General features: G+C 36.5%; 1 non-coding gene across 1 annotated transcript; it reads left to right on the forward strand.

Annotated features, from left to right (window-relative positions):
• Positions 1-4,888: 4,888 nt before the first annotated feature.
• On the forward strand, positions 4,889-4,960 carry TRNAT-UGU (transfer RNA threonine (anticodon UGU)). The gene has a single exon. It is a non-coding gene; the product is annotated as a tRNA-Thr (tRNA).
• The last annotated feature ends 3,049 nt before the right edge of the window (positions 4,961-8,009 follow it).

Genomic DNA, 8,009 nt, shown 5'->3' on the forward strand with positions numbered 1-8,009 from the left:
CATCATATTCCTCTCTGAAATTTTGGTGAATAAGCGGAAGATGGAAAACATTCGTGTTTCGCTTAAGTTCGAAGCTTGCTTTATAGTCGAAGTTGAAGGGAGAAGTGGGGGTCTTGCTGTGCTTTGGAGAAATGCTGCTACCTGTAGTGTTTTAAACTTCACCCGTAATTATGTTAATCTGTTAATTAAAGAGGATAACAAGGAGGATTGGCGATTATCTTGCTATTACGGTCTTCCTGAACGTAATAGACGTAAGCTCGCCTGGGATATGCTGAGAGAGTTGCGGAATATGTCGAATATGCCGTGGTGTATTATCGGAGATTTCAACGATCTTCTGTCGCAAGATGATAAACGTGGTATTCACCCGCACCCCAACTGGCTCTGTTCGGGGTTTCGTCAAGTTGTTAGTGATTGCAGCTTGGTGGATATCCCTTTGATTGGCTGCCAGTTCACTTGGGTAAAGAGCAGAGGCACTGAACACATGATTGAGGAAAGACTTGACCGAGCATTTGCGACACCCGAGTGGTTGAATTTATTTCCTACAGTGACTCTTTCAAACCTTTTGGCTTCTCACTCGGATCACAGCCCCATCCTGCTTTCCAATAAAGTGTCTCCCACTCCGCGTCGAGCGTGTAAGTTTCGGTTCGAAAACTGTTGGTTGCAGGAGAGTGATATCAATTCGGTGGTCTCTTTGGGATGGAAGAGGGATGCTGTCAGTTCTGTTGAAGAACGCATCGCTTCTTGCGCCGGCAGCCTTAAGGTCTGGAATAGAGGCAAGCGCAACAGTAGGCAGAGAGAACTGGGCAAGAACTTACAAGTTATGGAAATGTTTCGGGAAGGAAACGATGAGTATTCGTCGGAGAGGTTCTTTGAAGCTCAAACTGAATATAATAAAGCCCTCATTAAAGATGATTTGTATTGGAAGCAACGAGCTAAAATGCACTGGTTACGGGACGGTGATTTAAATACGAAGTTCTTTCACCAATCCGCGACGGCGAGAAATAAATTCAAGAAAATTGAGATGTTGCAGAAGGAGGATGGTAGTAACAGTAATGACCCTAAAGAGCTTAAAGATATTGCAAAAAACTACTTTGAGAATTTGTTTCAAGCTGGAGTGGTGATTACGAACCGGTGCTTAATCTTATTTCTCCCAGAATCGACGATAGTGACAATAATCAGTTAATTCAGCCGCTGACTAGAGAGGAAATCCATGTTGCCCTGTCTGCTATGCACCCAGATAAATCTCCGGGGCCAGATGGATTTAATCCGGCGTTCTTCCAGAACTTTTGGGATGTTTGTGGGAACGACATTTTTGACGCGGCGACGTCGTGGTTGGAGCGTGGTTTTTTTCCTCCCTCCATCAACGATACTAATATATGCCTGATCCCTAAAGGGGTCAATCCTGTGTCTATGAAGGATTTTAGACCCATTTCATTGTGCAATGTGGTTTATAAAATTGTTTCGAAAGCTCTCGCTAATAGACTGAAAGTGCTTCTGGATAAATGTGTGTCAGAGGAGCAATCCGCGTTCGTGGAGAGTAGATCCATTCTTAATAATGCTATGATTGCTACAGAAATTATACATACCCTCAAAAGAAGGACGAAAGGCAATAAAGCGCATCTGGCACTTAAAATTGATATCAGTAAAGCTTATGATCGGGTGGATTGGGGTTTTCTAAAAGGAGTTCTAAACAGGATGGGGTTTGCGGAGAAATGGATACATTGGATGATGATGTGTGTTACTTCAGTTCACTATTCTGTTCTTGTTAACTCGGAAGCCATTGGACCTATTGAACCAGGAAGAGGATTAAGACAAGGGGACCCTTTGTCACCCTACCTTTTCATTCTGATCTCTGAAGGGCTATCTTCCCTGATTAATAATTCGGTGGCTAGCGGAAATATTCACGGGATTCAATTTGTAGAGGGGCACCTATTGTGTCTCATCTACTTTTTGCTGACGATTGTTTTCTATTTTGCAGGGCAAATCTTACTGAAGTTAGTCACCTGATGAATTTACTCGATATTTATGCAGTTGCAGCTGGCCAGAAGATTAATTTGTCAAAATCAGAAGTGTTCTTTAGTCGCAGTTTAAGTGTGTCGGTGCAACAGGATCTTGCAAATATTATGGGAGTTCGTCATGTGCTAGGAACAGGAAAATATTTGGGATTGCCATCTATGATTGGAAGGAGCAAGAGGTCTATTTTTTCTTTTATTAAGGATCGCATTTGGAAGCGTATCAACTCTTGGAAAGGGTGGTCCTTATCTAGAGCAGGTAAAGAAGTTATGATCAAGTCAGTTCTGCAAGCTATCCCAACGTACATCATGAGCATCTTCATTCTCCCGGATGTGGTTGTTAATGAGATTGAAAGAATGCTAAATTCGTTTTGGTGGGGCGGAGGTTCTAATAACAAGGGGATAAGATGGAAGTCTTGGGATAGATTGACTTGTCCAAAAGCTGAGGGAGGTTTGGGTTTTCGGGATTTTAAGGCGTTTAACTTGGCTATGGTGGCTAAGCAAGGCTGGTTCCTCATGTCTAATCCGAATGCTTTAGTGTCCAGAATCTTCAAAGCAAGGTACTTCCCGAGATCTAGTTTTTTTGATGCAAAGGTGGGTTACAATCCTAGTTTCGTTTGGCGGAGTATTTGGAAGGCTAGAGAAGTCCTTACCCTTGGATGTAGATGGCGGATTGGTGATGGTAGAAGCATAAGAATTATGAATGAACCATGGCTAAGAGGGACTAGCGAAGGCTGTTTGATGGGCCCTCAAATTCAAGGTGTGTATACGTTAACTATTAATGATCTTTTGCTACCTAATGTCAAACAATGGAATATGGGAGTTTTACGTGATTTGTTTGATTACTCAGTGGTTCGTGATATTTTACAAGTTCCGTTGTCAGAAGAAGTGGTCGAAGACCGTATGATCTGGAAGGATGATGTAAGTGGTAACTATAGTGTCCGATCGGGGTATAGAAGTTGGAGGAAGCATCAAGAAAGTGTGGGTTTGGCTGAGGAAGGTGTAAATTGGAGTGATCTCTGGAATATAACAGCTCCGTCTCGAGTGAAACATCTTCTTTGGAGGATTTGTAGTGATTGTCTCCCATCTAAGGTGCGTCTTACTCAACATCATGTACCATGTAATCCCATCTGTCAGCTTTGTGGTCATAATTATGAGGACGACTGGCATGTTTTTGTTGGTTGTTCGGAAACTTTCTCCTGTTGGCAGTCGGCTGGTCTTACTAATATCATCTCTCCTCGTCTCCATTCTTTCCAGGATCTCCGGTCCTTGATATTCGATATTTGCATGAAGGAGGATAGGTTTACCGCAGGAAGAGTGGCGGTTATGTTGGAAGGGTTATGGAAGAATAGGAATGACTTTGTGTGGCATAATGAAAAGGAAGATGCTTCTAAACTTGGTTGGTTAGCATTCCATAAGTGGCAAGATTGGTTTATGGCCCAAAATATTCGGGCGTCGCAGTTAGATAACGGAGAAGTGGCTTCGTGGTACCCGCCTCCTAGTGGTAGCTTCAAATGTAATGTGGATGCCGCTTTCAACAAGCGTGTAGGGACTACGAATCGAGGGTGGTGTATGCGTAATGATCATGGTAACTTTGTTGCCGCGGGTACGGCATGGGATAGTAGTAACTTTTTGGTGTTGGAAGCGGAGGCCTTAGCTCTTAAGGAAGCAATTCATTCTGTTATTATGTTTCATAATGCTCCGACAATTTTTGAAAGTGATTCCCAACAGGTGGTCCAAGCCCTTTCATCTAATAAGTCGGGTAGCTCTGAGTTTTTTTCTATTATTAATTCTATTAAGCTGTTGCTATTAAATTTCCCCTACTTTGAGGTTAAGTTTATTAAGCGTCAAGCGAATATGGTTGCCCATACCTTAGCTAAGGTGGCCAATTCTTGGTCTCGACGCTATATGTTTGATGTAATTCCTCCTTGTATTACTCCTTATTTGATTAATGAAAGCAGTTAAATTTATTTCTGTCAAAAAAAAAAAACTAGCTTTTGTATAAAAGTTTACTTTTCTTTGATTTTGTTCGTGTGGAGTATTTAGAGACGATGCAACGTTCGTAATCCCTTTCGATTTCATTGAGCAACAAAGAATTGTATGTATTTTTTTTTCAATTAGTGAAGCACGTTTCCTAACTATGCTGCTAAAAAAAACTTTTGATACAAGAATCTAACATTAGGATATACCATTGCTCTCTCCATCCACCCACCAAATATAACTATATTTTGATATAATTTTTTGGAGAGTACGAAGGAGCAATAAAAACAACAATTAATAAATAATGTTTCATGACCCTCTCATTTTGAAAAAACAATAACAATTAAAGTAAAATTATAAAAATAATTATTATCAAAAAATAATTGTAAGATAGTAATTTTGATGCCCTCAACAAATGACCCTCTAAGCAGTCACTAATTTAAGAATGCTCTCATTCACTAGTCTTCAATCGTCCAAAAAATTAATCGTCAAAATATTTAACATGGATTAACAAACACAGACGATATTATATAATATCATCAACTAGTTTTCTCAAGAGTTCATGTGTAGATGACTTGGTTAAATATATTTGATTTATTGTATTGCATGAAGTAAATTTTCTGTAGATGACTTGGTTAAATATAAAACTACTGATTTTGATAGTTATAGCCATTTAATAAATCATTCCTCCAAGAGAGTGATCATCTATGTATTAGATTAAAACAATCAAATATCCATGGAAAGAAAATTTATTTTTCATCAAAATCAGAATTTTATGAAAGAAAAAAAAAAAGTAGATTATTTAAAAAAAATATATATGAACACTTTAAGTAGGAATTAATTTATCGCCTTCAAGTTTTTATTATAATTATTTAATATTGATTTCAGAACATCAAGCCCTTATAGCTCAGTGGTAGAGCGTCAGTCTTGTAAACTGAAGGTCCGCAGTTCGATCCTGCGTGAGGGCAATTCAGTTTTCGCCGCTTATTTTTATTCTCTCATAATTTTCTTCTCTGGAGAAAGAGGAAAGAAAGAAAGTTGACAGAAATATGTGCTTTCCTCTGTTTGGATCAATGCTCTATGGAAAACGGAATTAAGTATATTTTCTTTGAAAAGACAAAAGCGTACTACAATAGTATGACTCTTATTTGCAAGGTATATACCAGTATGCTACACATACTCCATACTATTATGTTTGTTTAAGCAAAATAAAAATATTTTTAAATAATAATTTATTTGATGAAAAATTATCATAAAAAGTATATATTTTATTTTTTGATATGTGATTGATTAATAAAAAATATTTTATATTTGTATTGATTAGAGAATATTTATATTTTTATTAAATTATATTCAATTTTTTAAATGGAGGATTCTTGTTACTTGACATATATAAACTATTTATTATTTTTATATAATTTAGATACAAATATAGTTAAAGGACTCAATAGAAGGAATTCTACTTTCTTTTAAATTTGATGCGACATCTATTACTAAGGTTCACAAATGAGTAAATTTCTTGATAGAAGAATAGTTGAACTCGACTAGGAAATAGACCATCTTATTAGCTTGAGAATTTGAACTCCAATTTTCGACATGAAAATGTAAGAAAGATGTGAAAATGCTGAGTACAAGATGGTCAAATTGTAGTTTTCTTTGACATATTGATCGTTTCGACTAAGGTGGTGAGTTCGACTCGCCTATCAGATGTTCTAGGACTTAGTATACTTTTAAGTTCAAGGATTTGGATGACCCAAAGACCCACTAAGCCTGATTTGGCAGAATCTTATGAACAAATCCACAAGATCAGAATCACTCTCTCTTCAAAATATGTTTAGAATCTCGAAAACGTTTGCAGTGATTTGACATATTTGACATGAGCAGTTAGAAGACTTGAGGCCACTTTTCGACAGAAGCAATCGGGAGATTTAAAGGCAATTGTTGACATTGTAACCCCTTGTAAAATTCCAAGATTTTCACGAATATTTTTAATAAATAAACGTAAAACAAAAACAAGGATGTCACATCTTCATAAATCTTGATATAACAAGTAATCTTGCTCCGTAATACAGGTTGTAAAACATTTGAACATAAATAGCATCTTTAGTGTCATTAATCAAATTACTTCAAACTTCGCAGCGGAATAAATATTTAGAAACTTCTTCACAAATTAATCATTACCATGAAAGGTAGTTCAAACATCGACAAAATCATCATACTTCATATTTATAACTTCATGATTATAAAAGTAATACAAAATCTTCAAAATAACAAAATGCTCAAGGTACACAAGCAAACAATCCCAACCCCGGTGTTATATATCATAGCAAGAGCCACTAGACTCATCGAAGACTAAATAACACACTCCAAAGTTGTCTCTTATGCTTCCAGCACTAAAGTTGATCACCTACAAATTACCCATGTTTCGAGGCAAAATTTCCAAACAAAAAGGGTGAGTAAATTATAATCATTATAAAAGAAATAAGGAATAAATATAGTAGTTATATCAAGGAAACAATAACAACATAACATCATTTACTATATTTTGTAACATAACAGCAATCACTAGTTCTTCACTTCAAACCATCATAATCCAAGAATCAATCAAATTCATCACTTAAAACATACCAAACATCATACTCCAAGGATCAATCAAAGACATCACTTAATTCAAGTATTGTGCAATTCCACAAATAATGAAATGCAACTTCATTAGACTCATACATGTGGTATCAAAACTTCACTGATGATTTAATCATCGTTATCTCCAAAGATCCCCACCAATAAGATCGTTTCCCGCTTGGAACCGGACCACCTCATAAGTTGCACTCAATCCTGGGAAGGCAAGCCTCTACAACACTATATTTTGATGAAGACAACTATCATGAGTATACATCAATAAAGGATGAGCAAAAAGATCAAATTAGCTATGGATCAAGATTGAAACCTTCATGGAGATTAGCTTTGATTAATTGATCTTCATGTCATAATGGTACAAGCTAAATCCTTTTACATTGATATTCCTCAGTGCTCAAAAATCATATAAACTTTCATACATATGCATGCCCAAAACTTATATATGCATGGCATAAGTTTCCAGCCTTGAAAAACATGCATTTTCATCTTTTATGCTGAGGTAATCGGTTACCCTGGTTTCAGTAACTGGTTAGTGAAACTTTTCCCACTGGTTTTTGTATGGGTAACCGATTACCCTTGTTTCAGTAATCGGTTACTCAGTTGAAAAATTCAAAAATATGAACGTTAGGAGTGGGTAACCGATTACCCTGCTTTTGGTAACCGATTACCTGCTGAACCAGTGCCTTGTCTCACTTTGCTTCATGTTCAAACGTGAATATCTTTTCAAACCTTAAACATTGCATTGTTTGATCATTTTATACTCTTTCTAAAGGGTGTAAATACCTATATAAATACCATAAACTTCATATTTAAATCTCACCTCTTTCATTACAATTTACCACCCTTTTGATCATATATTTTCATATATACAAGTGTTTCATACTTAAACTTTCATTGAAACTTTTTCTACACATTGTTAGAAAAGTTTCTCATTCATACATAAACACTTGAGCACTATTATATCATTGTAAATTGTCTTGCTTGAAAGAGAAGATCAATCTTATAGATTGATATATGTTCATCAACATTTCTACTCAAATATATTCAGTTATTATTGACTTGCTATCCAGGATTGTTGGAAGCAAGGGTTGTTGATTAGTGAGAGGATTGTTCTCATAATCAAGATAGTAAATCCAAGAGGATTTTTCTTGCTGGTTAAAATCTTGTTGTCCAGGATTGTTGGAAACAAGTTAGTGAAAAATCCAAGAGGATTGTTCTTGGTCTAAGAGGATTGTTCTTGGTTTTGGTTTGTCTTGTGTAAGTCACAAACAATAGTGTAACTCGGTGAACTGACTTTTATTTTTCATATGCAACAATGTTGCGGTGAGCATGAGTCGCCACCGACTTTTATTTTGTCCAATGTTAGGAAAGGTAAAAAGT

This window comes from Vicia villosa, unplaced genomic scaffold, assembly GCF_029867415.1.
Source record: "Vicia villosa cultivar HV-30 ecotype Madison, WI unplaced genomic scaffold, Vvil1.0 ctg.002061F_1_1, whole genome shotgun sequence".
NCBI classification, from domain to species: domain Eukaryota; kingdom Viridiplantae; phylum Streptophyta; class Magnoliopsida; order Fabales; family Fabaceae; genus Vicia; species Vicia villosa.